A 20591-nucleotide genomic window follows, 5' to 3' on the forward strand; every position below is an offset into this window, starting at 1 on the left:
GCTATCATTTGAACATTCATGCTTCCTAAAAATTCATATGTTTTAATCTAATCATCAATGTGCTGATACTAGAAAGTGGAGACCTTTGTGAGGTGATTAGATCACAATGGAAGAGGCCTTATGCATGGGATTAGTGTCATTATTAAAAAGGTCCCAGAGGCCTGCCTTGTCCCTTCTGCCAGGTGAGAATGCAGCAAGAAGACATCTTCTATGAACCAGGAAGTGGGCCTCAGCAGACACAAAATCCACTGTGGCCTTGATCTTGGACTTCCTATCCTCCAGAACTCTGAGAAATAAATTTCTGTTGTTTATAAGCTACTTGGTTTATGACAATTTGTTATACCAGCCTGAACTCACTGACTGTAACTACCTGTGTCTGTATTAATCTAAATGAGTTTTCCCACTGATATCTCCAACTCTAATCCATTACCACATGGATCATTCTAGCCTGTTCTCTTTGAAAGTGTGTGTGTGTGTGTGTGTGTATATTCATGTATATATAAAACATGAATTCATGTATATATAAAACATGAATATGTATATATTCATATTTTAGGATATATGTATGTATATAGTGTTTTCAGATTTTTAAATCTCTATCCTCATGGAAAATAACTTTATCAGCTAAAACACAGTGTTTATGTACATTTCCTTTTGACTTTAGTCACAGTCTCCACTCATTTTCAGTTACTTAGTGACTCAAGACACTTTCCTTCACTCCATTCAGTGAGGATATGTCATAAATGGGTAATACAGTTTTATTCTTTTGTCACATTTTTCATTCTACCTTGGAAAACCCCAATATCCTAATGATATTTTTTCATACGTTAAGTTTTATCCTTTGTGCTGTAATCTTCTGTGTGCTTTGATAAATGTAGAGTTCCATGAATCCACCACTACAGTATCAAAATAAAACACAAAATAGTTTCACAACTCTAAACAATGTTGTAAGTTCTTCTATTCAACACTTCCTCCCCAAACTCCTAAGAAAAATTACCTCTATAACTTTTCCTTTCTAGGATGTCATAAAAATGGAATCATATATTGTATAGCCCTTTCAGACTGGCCTTTTAATGTCTTATTTATTTAAGATGTATCTAGGATTTTACATGACTTGATAGTTAATTCCCTTTTTTTCCCTGAATTGTATTCCATTATATGAATACATCCAGTCTATTTATCCACTTACCTATTAAAGGATTACTTCCAGTTTTTGGTAACTATGAATAAAGCTGCTATAAACACTTACATTCAGTATTCTTTGTGGACATAAATCTTCAAATCAGTTGGGTAAATGCCTATAAGTGTGATTTAAGAGTCATATAATAAGACTATTTTGCTTTGGAAAAAAAAAAAAAAAAGCTGCCAAACTGTCTTACAAAGTGACTGCAGAATGTTACTTTCCCACAAGCAATGATAGTCTTTTCCTTTTTCCTATATCATTGCCAGCAATTGTTATGTCAGTTATTTAGGATTTTAGCTATTCTAATAAATATACATTAATAGGGTTTCAATTTGCAATTATCTAACAGCATGATGTTGAGCATCTTTTCATATGCTTTTTTTTGATACCTGTATAAATTTTTTGATGAGGTGCCTAATTCAAATTTTTTTTTTTACCACTTTTCAATCAGTTTATTTGTTCTCTTATGTAATTGTAAGAGTTTTCCCCTCTATTTTAGATACTCACACTTTATAAAATATGTACTTTGCAAGTATTTTCTGAGTCCTCACTGTATTTTTTGTTTTCTTAACAATGCCATTCCCAGTGCAAATATTTTTTAATGTAATGAAGTTCAACCTGCCAATTATTTTCATGGGTTGTGATATTGGTGGTATAACTAAAAACTCATCATCCAACCCAAGATTGTGTATTTTCTTCCAAAAGATACATAGTTTTTGCATTTTTCTTTGGGTTAATAATTCATTTTGAGTTAATTTTAGTGTAATGTGTATTGTCTGCATTTAGGTCGTTTTTTCCCCCTTTGGCATATGGATTTCCAATTGCTGCAGGACCGTTTATTGAAAATATTACCGGCGGGCGGAGCAAGATGGCCGAATAGGAACAGCTCCAGTCTCCAACTCCCAGCGCGAGCGACACAGAAGACCCGTGATTTCGGCATTTTCAACTGAGGTACTGGGTTCATCTCACTGGGGAGTGCCGGACAATCGGTGCTGGTCAGCTGCTGCAGCCCGACCAGCGAGAGCTGAAGCAGGGCGAGGCATTGCCTCACCTGGGAAGCGCAAGGGGGAAGGGAATCCCTTTTCCTAGCCAGGGGAACTGAGACACACAACACCTGGAAAATCGGGTAACTCCCACCCCAATACTGCGCTTTAAGCAAACAGGCACACCAGGAGATCATATCCCACACCTGGCCGGGAGGGTCCCACGCCCACGGAGCCTCCCTCATTGCTAGCACAGCAGTCTGTGATCTACCGGCAAGGCAGCAGCAAGGCTGGGGGAGGGGCGCCCGCCATTGCTGAGGCTTAAGTAGGTAAACAAAGCTGCTGGGAAGCTCGAACTGGGTGGAGCTCACAGCAGCTCAAGGAAACCTGCCTGTCTCTGTAGACTCCACCTCTGGGGACAGGGCACAGTAAAAAATAAACGCAGCAGAAGCCTCTGCAGATGCAAACGACTCTGTCTGACAGCTTTGAAGAGAGCAGTGGATCTCCCAACAGGGAGGTTGAGATCTGAGAACGGACAGACTGCCTGCTCAAGTGGGTCCCTGACCCCTGAGTAGCCTAACTGGGAGACACCCCACTAGGGGCAGTCTGACACCCCACACCTCACAGGGTGGAGTACACCCCTGAGAGGAAGCTTCCAAAGCAAGAATCAGACAGGTACACTCGCTGTTCAGAAATATTCTATCTTCTGCAGCCTCTGCTGCTGATACCCAGGCAAACAGGGTCTGGAGTGGACCTCAAGCAATCTCCAACAGACCTACAGCTGAGGGTCCTGACTGTTAGAAGGAAAACTATCAAACAGGAAGGACACCTACACCAAAACCCCATCAGTACATCACCATCATCAAAGACCAGAGGCAGATAAAACCACAAAGATGGGGAAAAAGCAGGGCAGAAAAGCTGGAAATTCAAAAAATAAGAGCACATCTCCCCCGGCAAAGGAGCGCAGCTCATCTCCAGCAACGGATCAAAGCTGGACGGAGAATGACTTTGACGAGATGAGAGAAGAAGGCTTCAGTCCATCAAATTTCTCAGAGCTAAAGGAGGAATTACGTACCCAGCGCAAAGAAACTAAAAATCTTGAAAAAAAAGTGGAAGAATTGACGGCTAGACTAATTAATGCAGAGAAGGTCATAAACGAAATGAAAGAGATGAAAACCATGACACGAGAATTACGTGACAAATGCACAAGCTTCAGTAACCGACTCGATCAACTGGAAGAAAGAGTATCAGCGATTGAGGATCAAATGAATGAAATGAAGCGAGAAGAGAAACCAAAAGAAAAAAGAAGAAAAAGAAATGAACAAAGCCTGCAAGAAGTATGGGATTATGTAAAAAGACCAAATCTACGTCTGATTGGGGTGCCTGAAAGTAAGGGGGAAAATGGAACCAAGTTGGAAAACACTCTTCAGGATATCATCCAGGAGAACTTCCCCAACCTAGTAGGGCAGGCCAACATTCAAATCCAGGAAATACAGAGAACGCCACAAAGATACTCCTCGAGAAGAGCAACTCCAAGACACATCATTGCCAGATTCACCAAAGTTGAAATGAAGGAAAAAATCTTAAGGGCAGCCAGAGAGAAAGGTCGAGTTACCCACAAAGGGAAGCCCATCAGACTCACAGCAGATCTCTCGGCAGAAACTCTCCAAGCCAGAAGAGAGTGGGGGCCAATATTCAACATTCTTAAAGAAAAGAATTTTAAACCCAGAATTTCATATCCAGCTAAACTAAGTTTCATAAGTGAAGGAGAAATAAAATCCTTTACAGATAAGCAAATGCTTAGAGATTTTGTCACCACCAGGCCTGCCTTACAAGAGACCCTGAAGGAAGCACTCAACATGGAAAGGAACAACTGGTACCAGCCATTGCAAAAACATGCCAAAATGTAAAGACCATCGAGGCTAGGAAGAAACTGCATCAACTAACGAGCAAAATAACCAGTTAATATCATAATGGCAGGATCAAGTTCACACATAACAATCTTAACCTTAAATGTAAATGGACTAAATGCTCCAATTAAAAGACACAGACTGGCAAACTGGATAAAGAGTCAAGACCCATCAGTCTGCTGTATTCAGGAGACCCATCTCACACGCAGAGACATACATAGGCTCAAAATAAAGGGATGGAGGAAGATTTACCAAGCAAATGGAGAACAAAAAAAAGCAGGGGTTGCAATCCTAGTCTCTGATAAAACAGACTTTAAACCATCAAAGATCAAAAGAGACAAAGAAGGCCATTACATAATGGTCAAGGGATCAATTCAACAGGAAGAGCTAACTATCCTAAATATATATGCACCCAATACAGGAGCACCCAGATTCATAAAGCAAGTCCTTAGAGACTTACAAAGAGACTTAGACTCCCATACAATAATAATGGGAGACTTCAACACTCCACTGTCAACATTAGACAGATCAACAAGACAGAAAGTTAACAGGGATATCCAGGAATTGAACTCATCTCTGCAGCAAGCAGACCTAATAGACATCTATAGAACTCTCCACCCCAAATCAACAGAATATACATTCTTCTCAGCACCACATCGTACTTACTCCAAAATTGACCATATAATTGGAAGTAAAGCACTCCTCAGCAAATGTACAAGAACAGAAATTATAACAAACTGTCTCTCAGACCACAGTGCAATCAAACTAGAACTCAGGACTAAGAAACTCAATCAAAACCGCTCAACTACATGGAAACTGAACAACCTGCTCCTGAATGACTACTGGGTACATAACGAAATGAAGGCAGAAATAAAGATGTTCTTTGAAACCAATGAGAACAAAGATACAACATACCAGAATCTCTGGGACACATGTAAAGCAGTGTGTAGAGGGAAATTTATAGCACTAAATGCCCACAAGAGAAAGCAGGAAAGATCAAAAATTGATACTCTAACATCGCAATTAAAAGAACTGGAGAAGCAAGAGCAAACACATTCCAAAGCTAGCAGAAGGCAAGAAATAACTAAGATCAGAGCAGAACTGAAGGAGATAGAGACACAAAAAACCCTCCAAAAAATCAATGAATCCAGGAGTTGGTTTTTTGAAAAGATCAACAAAATTGACAGACCTCTAGCAAGACTAATAAAGAAGAAAAGAGAGAAGAATCAAATCGACGCAATTAAAAATGATAAAGGGGATATCACCACCGACCCCACAGAAATACAAACTACCATCAGAGAATACTATAAACACCTCTACGCAAATAAACTGGAAAACCTAGAAGAAATGGATAATTTCCTGGACACTTACACTCTTCCAAGACTAAACCAGGAAGAAGTTGAATCCCTGAATAGACCAATAGTAGGCTCTGAAATTGAGGCAATAATTAATAGCCTACCAACCAAAAAAAGTCCAGGACCAGATGGATTCACAGCTGAATTCTACCAGAGGTATAAGGAGGAGTTGGTACCATTCCTTCTGAAACTATTCCAATCAATAGAAAAAGAGGGAATCCTCCCTAACTCATTTTATGAGGCCAACATCATCCTGATACCAAAGCCTGGCAGAGATACAACAAAAAAAGAGAATTTTAGACCAATATCCCTGATGAACATCGATGCAAAAATCCTCAATAAAATACTGGCAAACCGGATTCAGCAACACATCAAAAAGCTTATCCACCATGATCAAGTGGGCTTCATCCCTGGAATGCAAGGCTGGTTCAACATTCGCAAATCAATAAACATAATCCAGCATATAAACAGAACCAAAGACAAGAACCACATGATTATTTCAATAGATGCAGAAAAGGCTTTTGACAAAATTCAACAGCCCTTCATGCTAAAAACGCTCAATAAATTCGGTATTGATGGAACGTACCTCAAAATAATAAGAGCTATTTATGACAAACCCACAGCCAATATCATACTGAATGGGCAAAAACTGGAAAAATTCCCTTTGAAAACTGGCACAAGACAGGGATGCCCTCTCTCACCACTCCTATTCAACATAGTGTTGGAAGTTCTGGCTAGGGCAATTAGGCAAGAGAAAGAAATCAGGGGTATTCAGTTAGGAAAAGAAGAAGTCAAATTGTCCCTGTTTGCAGATGACATGATTGTATATTTAGAAAACCCCATTGTCTCAGCCCAAAATCTCCTTAAGCTGATAAGCAACTTCAGCAAAGTCTCAGGATACAAAATTAATGTGCAAAAATCACAAGCATTCTTATACACCAATAACAGACAAACACAGAGCCAAATCATGAATGAACTTCCATTCACAATTGCTTCAAAGAGAATCAAATACCTAGGAATCCAACTTACAAGGGATGTAAAGGACCTCTTCAAGGAGAACTACAAACCACTGCTCAGTGAAATAAAAGAGGACACAAACAAATGGAAGAACATACCATGCTCATGGATAGGAAGAATCAATATCATGAAAATGGCCATACTGCCCAAGGTAATTTATAGATTCAATGCCATCCCCATCAAGCTACCAATGACTTTCTTCACAGAATTGGAAAAAACTGCTTTAAAGTTCATATGGAACCAAAAAAGAGCCCGCATCTCCAAGACAATCCTAAGTCAAAAGAACAAAGCTGGAGGCATCACGCTACCTGACTTCAAACTATACTACAAGGCTACAGTAACCAAAACAGCATGGTACTGGTACCAAAACAGAGATATAGACCAATGGAAGAGAACAGAGTCCTCAGAAATAATACCACACATCTACAGCCATCTGATCTTTGACAAACCTGAGAAAAACAAGAAATGGGGAAAGGATTCCCTATTTAATAAATGGTGCTGGGAAAATTGGCTAGCCATAAGTAGAAAGCTGAAACTGGATCCTTTCCTTACTCCTTATACGAAAATTAATTCAAGATGGATTAGAGACTTAAATGTTAGACCTAATACCATAAAAATCCTAGAGGAAAACCTAGGTAGTACCATTCAGGACATAGGCATGGGCAAAGACTTCATGTCTAAAACACCAAAAGCAACGGCAGCAAAAGCTAAAATTGACAAATGGGATCTAATTAAACTAAAGAGCTTCTGCACAGCAAAAGAAACTACCATCAGAGTGAACAGGCAACCTACAGAATGGGAGAAAATTTTTGCAATCTACTCATCTGACAAAGGGCTAATATCCAGAACCTACAAAGAACTCCAACAAATTTACAAGAAAAAAACAAACAACCCCATCAAAAAGTGGGCAAAGGATATGAACAGACATTTCTCAAAAGAGGACATTCATACAGCCAACAGACATATGAAAAAATGCTCAGCATCACTGGCCATCAGAGAAATGCAAATCAAAACCACAATGAGATACCATCTCACACCAGTTAGAATGGCGATCATTCAAAAGTCAGGAAACAACAGGTGCTGGAGAGGATGTGGAGAAATAGGAACACTTTTACACTGTTGGTGGGATTGTAAACTAGTTCAACCATTATGGAAAACAGTATGGCGATTCCTCAAGGATCTAGAACTAGATGTACCATATGACCCAGCCATCCCATTACTGGGGATATACCCAAAGGATTATAAATTATGCTGCTATAAAGACACATGCACACGTATGTTTATTGCAGCACTATTCACAATAGCAAAAACTTGGAATCAACCCAAATGTCCATCAGTGACAGAATGGATTAAGAAAATGTGGCACATATACACCATGGAATACTATGCAGCCATAAAAAAGGATGAGTTTGCGTCCTTTGTAGGGACATGGATGCAGCTGGAAACCATCATTCTTAGCAAACTATCACAAGAACAGAAAACCAAACACCGCATGTTCTCACTCATAGGTGGGAACTGAACAACGAGATCACTTGGACTCAGGAAGGGGAACATCACACACCGGGGCCTATCATGGGGAGGAGGGAGGGGGGAGGGATTGCATTGGGAGTTATACCTGATGTAAATGACGAGTTGATGGGTGCAGCAGACTAACATGGCACAAGTATACATATGTAACAAACCTGCATGTTATGCACATGTACCCTACAACTTAAAGTATAATAATAATAAATAAATTTAAAAAAAAAAAAAAAAAAAAAAAAGAAAATATTACCTACTCTTACCTGAGTTTTCATTGTCAAAATCCAGTTTATTGTATTTGGGTGGGTCTATCTCTAGGTTACCTATTCTCTTACACTGATGTTTGTGTCTATTCTCTCACCAATTACTGTCACTTTAAAATAAGTCTTGAAATCAGTTAGTCTGAGTTTTCCTCTGGCTTTTTTTCTCCTTCTATATTGTGTATGGCATTCTAGGTCTCTTGACTTTTCATATATATTTTACAATCAGTTTGATGATATCTAAAAATTACTGTGCTGGGACTTTGTAATTAAATTAAGTGTATACTTCAAGTTGGGAAAAAAATGACATCTTAACAATATAGAATCTTCTAATCCATGAACATAGAAAATCTCTCCGTTATTTAGTCTACTCATTTCATCAATGTCTTGTAGTTTTCTATATACAGGAACTATACATATATGTTTGATTTGTATGTAAGTATTTCTTGGTGGTATTGTACATTTTTTAAAATTTCAAATTCCAGTTGTTCATTGCTAATATGTAAGAAAACAATTAACTTTTGCATATTGGTTTTGTATCCTCTAACCTTGTTATGCTTGACTATTAGCTCCAAGAGTGTGTGTATGTGTGTGTGTACGTATAAATCCATCTGTGAATATAGACAGTTTTATTACTTCCTTTCCAGTACATATACATTTTATTTACTGTTTATGTTTTATTGCATTAGCTAGAACTTGGCAGTACAATGTCAGATAGAACTGGTGAGAGACTATGTCCTTGCCCTGTTCCTGATCTTGGGAGAAAATGTATTTTCTCTCACCATTAAGAATGATATTAGCTGCGATTTTTAATAAAAGTAATTTATCAAGTTGAGGAATTTCCCCTTCTATTCCGACTTTGCTGACAGATTTTATCATGAATGGGTGTTGGAGTTTGTTTTTTTGTCAGTTGATATAATGTTGTGATTTAATTATTTAAGGCTTCTGATTTGGTGGATGACATTGATTAGTTTTCAGATGTCTTTTTTTACTTGGAATAAATGCCACTTTGTGATGATATATATATTTTAATATATTAATATGTAGTTTTGATTTAAAATATTTTGTCACGTATTTTTGCACTATATTCATGAAAGACATTGGTCTGTAGTTTTCTTTTCTTGTAATGTCTCTATCTGTTTTGGGTATCAGATAAAAAATTTGAGCTAGAAAGTGTCTTTCTTTACTTTGGGATTCTCTAAGTCTTCCACAAAGAGCTCTTGCAGCTCTTTCAGGTAGAATTGTATTGAGCCTTGCTGTAAAATGTGGTAAAATGTGGAGGATAGTAGTAGTTTCATAGTTTTAGGTCTTAGATTTAAGTCTTTAATCCATTTTCATTTGATTTTTATATATGGTGGGAGATAGGGGTCTAGTTTCATTCTTCTGCATATGGATTTCCGATTTTCCCAGGACCATTTATTAAAAAGATTGTTCTTTCTGCAATGGATGTTTTTGGCCCTTTTGTCAAAGATGAGTTCACTGTACATGTGTGGACTTGTTTCTGGGTTCTCTGTTCTGTTCCATTGGTCTATGTGTCTGCTTTTATGCTAGTATCATGCTGTATTGATTACCATAGCTCTGCAGTATAATTTGAAGTCAGGTAATCTGGTTCCTCCAATTTTGTCCTTTTTGCTCAGTATAGTTTTTTCTATTTTGTGTGGCTTAATTTCTATCTCACAAACTGTGGTTTCTCCAACATTTTAATGGGCTTTGAAGCATAATTGTTCTCAATCTGTGAGGCATCCGTCACGTCATTGTCATGAGGGCTTTACAGCTCTTGTTTTTAATGATATAATTGTGCACTAAGAACTTTTCTTTCCCAAAACAGTTACAAGAGAACAGAAAGTGGAATCAATCCATCTCTAGATCATCACCTTGTTCTGGCGATGATCCAGGGGGCACCACATTTATTTTCATTTAGAGATAACCAAACACAATGAGGACATACACACTGTTGTCCTTTTTTTTTGGGACCTGACTCAGATGCTTCCTTTTTTTCCTGTTTGTAAGCTGTGGTATTCAGGAGAACTTGATATTGACCCAACACTCACAGTTATGGTTCATTGCCAAGACTGGGCTGACTAGAGGACATATTTTCCACATGTTTTCGACTGAATCTGACAATCCTGGTGCATGTGATTCTTCCTGCTCTGAAAACAAAATTCCTTCATTGTGACTCTCTTTTCTTTCTCCCCGTGTTTCGATTGTCTTTCCACTATTTTCACTGGTCTTATTATCTTTCCCCTGTTGTTAAGTCATGTTTTAACTTTAAAGGTTTCTCCATGTGGGAGAGAGACATTGCTGTGTGATGGAAGCAAACACGCCAAGGCCACCTTAGATCATTTTTTTTTTTTTTTTTTTTTTAGAGAAGAAGTCTTCAAAAGCATAAATGTTGCTGTTGACTTTGTTCCTTAAGATTGCTAAATTAGAGAAGATCTACTTTGCCATTTGTAAACCTGTATTCTTCATATCATTTCAAATGAATTGTAAAGCTCCCACTTGTATTGGCCGCGGGTGTCTATTATAAGCTTCAGCTTGTATTGGCTCTGTGTGTGTGTATTATTTTAATGTAGAGGTCATGTGTCTTGCAGAAAAATACCATGGCCATGTCTGAAATGAGTTTAACTGTGTGTAATTGTAATGTTTTCAGCCTGTTGTATGTGGAAACAGAGAAAGAAGCAACTCCATGATTTAGTCTCAGTTCAGTACCCTTAGCTCTCCCATGCGACTTCATGTCTTTGAAGTCCTTCTCCATTTGATAGTTGGGAGCGTGAAATTCTGCTCAGTAGAACTTTAACATAAAGCTTTGACCTCTGTTACAAGGTATTTATGTTGTGTGTGAATGTGGGATCTCAAAGTAAGTTTTAAAGAGTAGGAGAAAGAACTAGGAAGGCATGTGGGCCTGAGGTGGGTAGTGGTGGCATTACTAGGAGGAAAGGATGAGATGATAAAAGGAAATCTGGGGACTATAAATGCATTAATGTTTATTTTGTAGCATTGAATGGATCTTCACCTCTCCTGAAATCATCTTTGTTATCTGGCAAAATTTCTCTCTTCACACTTCCAGTTTAAAAAATAAAAGAAAATGACCCAGCCATCCCACTATTGGGTATATACCCAAAGGATTATAAATCATGCCGTTATAAAGATACATGTATATGTATGCATATTGTGGCACTATTCCCAATAGCAAAGACTTGGAACCAACCCAAATGTCTATCAATGACAGACTGGATTAAGAAAATGTGGCACATATATACCATGGAATACTATGCAGCCATAAAAAAGATGAGTTCATGTCCTTTGTAGGGACATGGATGCAGCTGGAAACCATCATTCTCAACAAACTATTGCAAGAACAGAAAACCAAACACCACATGTTCTCACTCATAGGTGGGAATTGAACAATGAGATCACTTGGACACAGGAAGGGGAACATCACACACTGGGGCCTGTTGTGTGTTGGGGGTATGGGGGAGGGATAGCATTAGGAGATATACCTAATGTGAATGACGAGTTAATGGGTGCAGCACACCAACATGGCACATGTATACATATGTAACAAACCTGCACGTTGTGCACATGTACCTTAGAACACAAAGTATAATAAAAATAAATAAATAAATAAATAGATAAATAACTAAATAAATAAAAATCTTTAAAAAATAAATAAAAGAAAAGTAAAAAATAAAGTTGCTATAAGCCATCTCTAAAATTCATTTCTATAAGTGCAGGTTATTTATTTTAAAGAAAGAAGAAGAGAGTAACATGTATAAGTGGATAGGAAATCTTAAATGTATTCAGAACTGTACTGATAATTAAACTTGACTGTAGCCTTCAGTGTGTGACTTGTAACCATCATTACTTTTGGTACATCTGGAGCTACTTCAGTGATTTGGTATAACTATTCACTATTTTCTTTCTGCTCCCTTTGGGTAAAAAGAGAATTCTTCCCTGCTCAGACCTTAGCTTCCTTTACAAACAAGACTACACATGAAAGAGGATTTTACTAAAAGAAAGAGCTGTTGTCACTGCTACAATTGCATAAATAGGAAAAACATATTAGTTTATGCAGATAATTCACAACAAAGTGCACTTTAAGCTCAGGAATTATTAGAATCAATGCTATTGCTCTTTTAATTTTCCAAATAAATCCTGATACCTATTATACTACATTAATTATCTTTATTCAAGTTTAATATTTCCTGTCAAAATATTTTAGTTCAGAATTTAAAAAACAACTTATACCAAACTTTATAATAAACTAAATTTGGTGATTTGAAAACATTGAAATGTTGCTGTGATGGACAGATTGCTTTATAGGAAGAGAAAATTTGGCCAATTCAAGAGAGAGGTTCTGTGAGCATTTGTGTGGAAGTCAAGGATCTGTTTAGTTGGTTTATTTTTCTTCTTTTTAGATCTACCAAAAAGTGACCCTTCTTTATAAATGAAAGTTCCAAGGTAACTCTTAAAAGATCCACATTTCTGCCCATTTGTCCTACAAACAGAATTATTTTAAAAAGCAGAATATCTTATAACATAATTACTAAAAATCTGTATACTGATATTTTAAAAAATTTATTGGTTTTAAGACAGGATTCAAAATGGACTTCCAAAAGCAATTTTCAGTTCCAATTATTCTGAAAAGTAGGGATGCCAATATTACCCCCTTTGCTGCCACCTGTTGTTTCATCAAAGAAATGACTCACTTGTAATATTTTTTTCCTTTAGCATAAATTACTCATCGAAATTGTTATTTCCAGTATTAAAATCAGATTATCTTCAGGCTATATATATATATATATATATATATATATATATATATATATAGTACAGAGAATCTTTTTGTTTCTAACAGTTGGAGAGACAGGTTTTCAAGTAGTCACACATGATATCCAGAGATTTAGATTCTCCCTTTGGCACATGCAATAGACATTTGAAAAGGTTGAAAAGACAAAAATAAAAAAAGCCAATGATTCCTAAACAAGCACATGATACCCGAAAGGGCTTTGTAAACTAAGCTTTCTAATGTAAAAGCACTTAGCTTAATAGCAACACTCTTAGCCCTGGAAGAAAAATTTAAAATAAAAACTCCCATATCCACTCTCCTATACCCTAAAATTGTTGTATATCAGGTATTAAAACTGGTAAAATCTGGAAGTATAGAGATGAATATAATATGGTCCTTTTAACATTATTTATTTGTTTGTTTTTTGAAACAGGGTCTTGCTGTGTTGTCCAGGGTGGTCTCAAACTCCTGGACTCAAGTGATCCTCCTGTCATGGCCTCCCAAAGTGTTGGGATTACAGACTTGAGCCACCACAACTTGGCCAGGTCCCTGTTTTTGAGCAATTCAGAAGTTAAAAGAAAAGACAAATTATGTTGAGAGAAGAAAGTCCCTTGTTCCTGTTGAAACTGGATGCATTGGTGATGAATTAGGAAATCAAGATAGGAGACTGATAGTAATTCTGCTATGATAAAAACATCAGCAAAAAGGACAATATTGGCGAAAGACATGGAGAAGAGTCTATAAATGACACAATTAAAAGGCTGGGATTTGGTGACTAAAAGAGTTGAGAGAAAAGAGATTATTTCAAGTTCAGAGTGAGGGAGATTGGAAAGGGTTGTTGGTCAGCAGGAAAAAATTGTTCTTTAGCTGTATTTAATTTATCAGAAGACCTGTACAACTACTGCAGCTATCTAAAATATAACCCATTCCCTCATCCCCCAAAATAGATAAACCACAATAATAAACAAATAGGAATTTTATGGCAAACAGTTGAGTAGTTCCAAAACAAACATATCTTAAAAATTAAGCTCTTATATTCTATCCATGTTAGATTATTTATGTCTCTTGCCAAGACATTATTTATTCTTATTTTAGAAACAATTTTAACTTTAATCCATAGCAGATTAGGATGGACAAGAAGGTCAGGAAACAATTTCTGGAGGCAAACAGGCAGGTAGCTGTAAGACTAATGGCTGACAATCTAACTTTCTAAGTATTTTAAGTTTCATTTCTTTGTTTGTTTTTTATTTTGATTTTTAAAATTTCACCTGACCCTATTTCATTCACCTTGGCCTTAGACTAATGTTTCAAGCCAAGAAAGCTCAGTTTCTGAATGTCCCGACAAGAGGTGGCCCATGATCTCCTGGGAAGGGTGCTGGGTCCACTCTTCTTCTGGTGCCAGATACTGGTACACTGAATGACTGCCAACTACGCATTAACTACAGCAGCAATGAAAATAATGTAAATGCTTGTGTGGCACTAAGCAGGTGACAAACACCATTCTAAGTGCATTATATACTTATTTAACCTTCCCCATCACCCTGTGAGGTGAATGCTCTCAGTACACTGGATTTACAGTAAGGGATGGGATATGGAGACCACACAGATAAGAGGTGGATCTAAGATGCAAATCCAGCAGGTCTGGGGCCAGAGTCTGTGCTCTAGCCCACATACACTACAGTTTCTCAGTGATGACCACCAGGGAATAGTCTTTCCAAAGTAAATTGGGTTAGTAATTTCTAAGCAATTCAGTTTGCAAGCTATAGACAAATATTTAAAGCTGAAGTCATTAGGTCAAGGCTGGTATTTTGTTTCAAACCAGTTTCATTTTGTGGTGGAAATGGTCTATACCATGCATTACTTTCTCACAGCTGATATTACAGGTAAATATAGTAATTCAGTGAATGAACCCATTTCGTAGTAAATGGATTATATATTCATAAAGTATTACTATGTGTTATTCTCATCAAGTTATTCTCTCATTATTATCAGAGTTAATAAGGCACTTTATCAAGTACCCTCTGCCCCACAATTTCTAATTAACCTATGTTACATGGCTCAAGATGGATTTGTCAAATACATTTTTATTATTATTTTTTAAACTTTTATTTTAGGTTCAGAGGTACAAGTGCAGGTTTGATACATAGACAAACTTTTGTCATGGGAGTTTGTTGTACAGATTATTTCATCACCCATGTATTAAGCCTAGTACTCATACCTTTTAAATATTAAGTTACTCTTAATGAAAGATGATTTGGAAAATGTTATCTAGCCTTCTTTTGTAATTTTATTTCTGGAGATTGTAAACATTTTCTCTTTCTCTTTGCATGTCTGGAATGTTAACATGCAAAGTCAAGGGGTGTGTGTGTGTGTGTGTGTGCGCGCGCGCGTTTGTGTCCATTAATACCGCCCCGGGCACATTGTCTCTTTTGATCTGAACACTCAACAGATTATGGTAGCTTCCTCCTTTTTTTTTTAATTTTAACTTTTGTCTAATGATTCATTTCCTATCTGTACTCTGGCAGCCCTTTTGAGGACACCTATTATATTATCTGTTCACCTGCCTAATGTTCTTTTACCCATAAATTCCAGCTCTGTAAAACTTCACTTTTTGTTGTGACTTTTTTCTCTTAATCTTTGAAAATCCTAAATTGTTTATTAACATAAATCATTCTCTCTTTCCTTTCATTTTAAAAATTTAACTTTTTAAATAGTAGAAACCATATTTGTTAACTCTAGAAAGTCTTTTTGGAACTGTAATTGTCTCTTAGAAGGCCCTCATCTTTTGCTTAAAGATTTTGTCCATCTCTTCCATTAGTTTTATTTATTATTATTATTATTATTGAGACGCTGTTATTGAGGCATTTTTATTGACTCTGTCACCCAGGCTGGTATGATCTCAGCTCACTGCAACCTCTGCCTTTCAGGCTCAGGTGATCCTTCCACCTCAGCCTCCTGAGTAGCTGGGAATACAGGTGCTGGCCACGCCCAGCCAATTTTTGTATTTTCAATAGAGATGGGGTTTCACCATTTTGCCCAGGATAATCTGTAACTCCTGGGCTCAAGTGATCCTCCCGCCTCAGCCTCCCAAAATGCTGGGTATTCATTCTGTTCCAATGAAAGCTATCTGTTTTTGCTTTTACAACTTGATTCTCTTTCCTTATATGAATTAATACCTTAAATAAGTTATATTTTGCTGTTGTTGTTGTTGATGATGATGATTTATAGACATTATTCCTTTTAGTGTTGTGAGTAAGGCTTCTGACTTTTTTCCATGTAGGGAAAATGTGGTTGTTTCTTCCAGGAACAGAAATGATTGCTCTCTGCTGACACTAGGATTGGACTGCCTGAGCCTCGTGGGGTGTGCTTGCTGCAGTCTTTTCCCTCCCAACTGTTGGTGCAGGAACTCTTCCACTCATCAGCATATAATCTGCCCCCACCACCCCAGTTTAGTGCTGTCTGTGGATTTTGGGTTACTCAAAGACAGTAGGCAGCAAGTGGTCAAGAACGTCCTGTTTTGGGACCCCAAAGAACTCTGACATCATGTCACAGTGGAATTCTAGAGAAAGAAAAGATGCCAATTGCAGAAAATGTTTTGATATGCAGATTCTGTCTTGAATAAAGATAACTTGCAAAGTTCAGCAAGAATTCTTAACTATAACATTTGTCGATAACTCCAAGTTATATAGAGTTCACAAATGTATAAAATACATAAAATTATCATGTAACTGTGCTTCAAACAATTCAACTCTTCAACTTGAAGTAAAATTTTTGTTTCCCAGTGTGCAGAATAAACCTGGAAAGTTATTTAAAAAGAGGATTTGGCATTGAGCTTTAAAGTAATTTTGAAGGAATATTTATAATTTCAGCTATTGCTAGGCATGGTTCAGGAGATCTAGACTAAATGCAACACATCTATCCACCACTGATAGTCCCAGAACAAGTCATTTAACCTCAATATAACTTAATATTTCTCCTCTAAAATATATAAACAGGGTATTGGATTGTTAACTAAGTTCACTCAGGAGCTACATAACTTACTCTTGCAATGCAAAACAGTCTTAAAAAGGTTTTTTGCTTCCACTAAATCAAAAATCACAAGATTTCATGGACCTTTGGCCTTTTGTTTTTGAATAGTGAAAGTCTGGGATGCTAAAGTGGTGAATATCGAGAGTCGACGCTATAATGCTGATCTATTTTAAATGTTCAGTCTCTGTGTGTGCATGTATGTGCACCTACATGCATATAAAGGCACATGTGAGATATGTGATACTAATTTTTAGTCTGTGTGTGTGCATGTATGTGCACATACATGCATATAAAGGCACATGAGAGATATGTGATACTAAGCACAGAACCTTAATAAAAAATTACTATCAGGTCAATATTGAGCCAAGAAAACATCACAGAAATCCCATAGAAGAGAAACTCAAATTTAGGAAAATTCAATTCAAGCTTGCTCTTTTAGAATACTTTATGGAAGATACTAGAGAGGAACAGAAGCCAGAGTAAGGTTTAAATAAATTATAGATTGATAGATCTAACGCTAGCATTTTTTATCAGAAATTTCTTTTTCTTTAAAGTTCTTTATTAGCAGTTTCTATCTGCTTTTGAGTGATTTATTGGAACTACTTTAATTTCCCCCAGCTGTCACAGCTGAGTGAACTTACAGGCCTTTGAGAGGCTAATCACATCCCATTACAATTATTGCTTTTGTATCCAATTAGAGCACCTAGGTCTAGCATAGATATTGGCATAGATTAAAGTAGGTGGCAATCATGCACTTAAAAACAAGATGGATGTGTGTATGTTTGTGTGTGTGTGTGTTTGGAAATGGGTGGGGTAAAAACTTGCACCTTTATTGAAAATCTTCATAGAGATTTATAAAACAATATACTTTTTCTGTTACTCACCTTTATAAGTAAATATATTGATTTTTCATAATTTAATCTGTGGTGAATAAATATTGCTATAAAGCCTCCTTATCTTAATAGTTCTAGACACAATAGGTATTTTCTTCTCAGTAGGGTCATTGGGAAATATGCCTTTGTCAGGTCTTTTCTTCCAATTACATGCTATGGCACATACAGAGAAGATAAGACTTGGCCTCTGACCTCTGCAGTTTAACTATGGGTTGGTTTTCTCTTTTCTGCATTGCTGACTTTTGAAATGGAATGATTTCCTTTGTGACAATCAGTATTTTTTAAAAATCAATTTCATTAATGCTTTTTCATTATTATATTCACCAGCAAAAGACAGTTTATTGCAACTAATCATTTAGAATCGAAGAGATTTTTGTATTCTGTCTACCCTGCTTACACACACCTTCACACATACAATTTTATTCCCAAGACGTTACATCTTTGTTTCCTAAGAACTTTATTTTACTCTGAAATAAACTCAGTAATTGGATCAGGATATTTCTTAGCAGGGCTATTGTTTTTGTTTCTAAATATTTGTTTCTAAATATTGCCAGTTCACTTCCAAATTTTCTATAGGTTGTTGCCACATCTATGCCAAAACCAAAGAGAGATTTGGTATTTAATAGAATATTTCTTTGTGTGTGTGTGTATGTTTTCCCATATCACCAACTCATTTTTTTTACCTTGGGATTCTTTCACTCCATGTATACCACCAATTAATCAGCAATCGTGTGCTAAGAGTCTTCTTTCAGCCCTCCTAATAACATACAAAATGTGGTAAATATTTATTGGTAAATGCATAAGTGTTGTGTTGCATGTTGATTCTAGACAATATTCATTTATACTGAAGTCAGTCTTTTGCTTTATTTATTTATCTTTTCCTTTGACTCAGTCAGCACAGCCTCATGACAATCAGTTGAACAGTGAAATTTATCTTTATCTGTTAATTAGTTTGTTTACACAGTAGTAAAGTACTATTTTGAGTACATGTTTTGTTACGGTTAAATGATGTAAGTTTTAGCAGGAATTTAATTTGGGGCAGTAGCATTGAATAAAGAATTCACCATCGTGATAAAGACAAAATATTTTAAAAAGAAATATTTAGCTCTATATGGTTTGCTATAATAATTAAGACACAAGACAATAGCATTTTTTTGAAACTCACAAAAAATGTAATTATCATCTTGCAGTAGAGGCAGTACATAGCATTTCAAAAGAAGACCTGGCATTGCAGTTCAAGCCTGTATCCCACTCCCTGCTCTCTCATAAGGTTGTGTGACTTTACTATTTTTTAAAAAAAGAACTGTTTTACTTTTCATTTGTAAGATAAATTTAAAGAAAATCTACTTTATCAAGTCCCTCTAATTATTTTACATATTGACTGAAGTACATTCTTTATGACTAATAATTTGAAATAAAATGATTTTTTTTAAATCTGGGGAGGAGTTAAAGGAACTAATTATGCAATATATATTAAAGTGAATGTGATCCAGTAAGCCACTGAATTTGGGGTGATGTTTCTATTCCACTCTGAGCTACCTAGACAACAGGCTATCAGGGGCCAGTAAGGAGTAGAGAGAGGGCACTCCTTCTCTTGGCTGGAGAGGCTGTACCTGAACTGATCTTTTTATAGAATCAGAGAAAAATCTGATCTCATGGACTCCAAGGTCTTCCATTGCTGGACACACAGATTTCCAAGCCAACTCTTGCAGCATTGAATTCCAGACTAATTGGAGTTCAATTCTCTTTTCATTCACAAGGATGAACAACACATATAGTAGAAAGAATAACAAAGAGAGGATAGGATTCTTCCACTTGGGGACTCATTATGTGTCCACCAGTGTGTGGGTCCAATGCGTTCTCTGTGGGCTGATAGAAGAAATGAGAGGCCTTGATGTTTTGTTGGAAGAGATGGAATCATGAACTATGATTAGAGAATAAAATGAGTAATTAATACCAAAATAGTCCGTTCACCTTATTTCTTAATGTTTACTATGTGATAGACATAATGGTGGTAAGGAAAATATGAAAGAGTCCTTGTTTTCGCTAAGGGAAATTGAGGAAGGTGATACAGAGAAGTGAAAAAGCAACTAGAATGCTAAGAGCCCCAGGATAACTACCAACTGCTATAGTTGTTTTAAAGTCTCTCACAAACTTGCCCTAATCCAGGTTAAAAACAATCATATCCCCCAGTGTTGAAAGCCAGCTACTCTAAATCTTCTTCCTTTCTTAACATTTACTGAGTCATTTGTATGTGCTGGGCAGTGTGATCAAGAACCAAATTTTGCCCCTTTATAAGCAAAGTGCTATTACAAGTATACAGAAGAGAAAATCAAGGCTTGGGGTGGTTGCAATCACACAGTTGGAGGCCTCTGAGCCAGGATTTGAAACCAAGTAGTCTGGCTCCTAAGCTCTTAGTCACTGAATGAAATTGCATGGGGTGTGTGTGGTTGGGAAATAACACTCCTTCTTACATGTTTGTGAGGGCACCTGACTTCGAATCTTCACTCGAACACCTTGTGCTGTACATTTCATGGGAGCTCACAATTATGCATTTATTTTAGAGCTATCTTTAGCTGCACGGCATTTCAAGGTGCCAGTTACTTAAATTCCTTTTTTCTACCATAGTAAAACAGAGCATTTAATCAGAC

At 36.7% G+C, this 20591-nt stretch overlaps 1 long non-coding RNA gene across 5 annotated transcripts in view; it reads left to right on the plus strand.

Moving 5' to 3' along the window:
• LOC103886908 overlaps nucleotides 1-20591 on the plus strand; it is a 134945-nt gene that overhangs the window by 101577 nt on the left and 12777 nt on the right. Inside the window, exon 4 of one of the 5 annotated variants that reach the window (XR_004185857.1) lies at nucleotides 1970-2137. The exons of the other annotated variants lie outside the window; for them this stretch is intronic. This is a non-coding gene — a long non-coding RNA (uncharacterized LOC103886908). Of the gene's footprint in view, nucleotides 1-1969; nucleotides 2138-20591 lie in introns of those variants that run through there. 5 annotated transcript variants of the gene reach the window in all.

Source organism: Papio anubis, chromosome 8 (genome assembly GCF_008728515.1).
Source record: "Papio anubis isolate 15944 chromosome 8, Panubis1.0, whole genome shotgun sequence".
Lineage (NCBI taxonomy): Eukaryota > Metazoa > Chordata > Mammalia > Primates > Cercopithecidae > Papio > Papio anubis.